Here is a 272-nt window from a genome sequence, read left to right as displayed (position 1 = left end):
GTGGGATCTCTTGTTTGCTCCATCCTTTTCTTAGTGATGGGCTTGTCCTCATCAATGGGGATGTCTCCCTCTATGTCAACTTTAACTGAATAACAGAGGTGACAAATGAGATGAGGAAAGGGTAACCTTGCCAAGGTAGAGGATTTTTCCGCCACCTTATAAAGTTCTTGGGCTATAACATCATGAACTTCTACTTCCTCTCCAATCATGATGCTATGAATCATGATAGCCCGGTCTATAGTAACTTCGGACCGGTTGCTAGTGGGAATGAT

The sequence above is a fragment of the Arachis duranensis genome, chromosome 6, assembly GCF_000817695.3.
Source record: "Arachis duranensis cultivar V14167 chromosome 6, aradu.V14167.gnm2.J7QH, whole genome shotgun sequence".
Classification (NCBI taxonomy): domain Eukaryota; kingdom Viridiplantae; phylum Streptophyta; class Magnoliopsida; order Fabales; family Fabaceae; genus Arachis; species Arachis duranensis.
The sequence above is the reverse complement of the archived record's forward strand: the minus strand, read 5'-3'. Positions refer to the sequence as shown.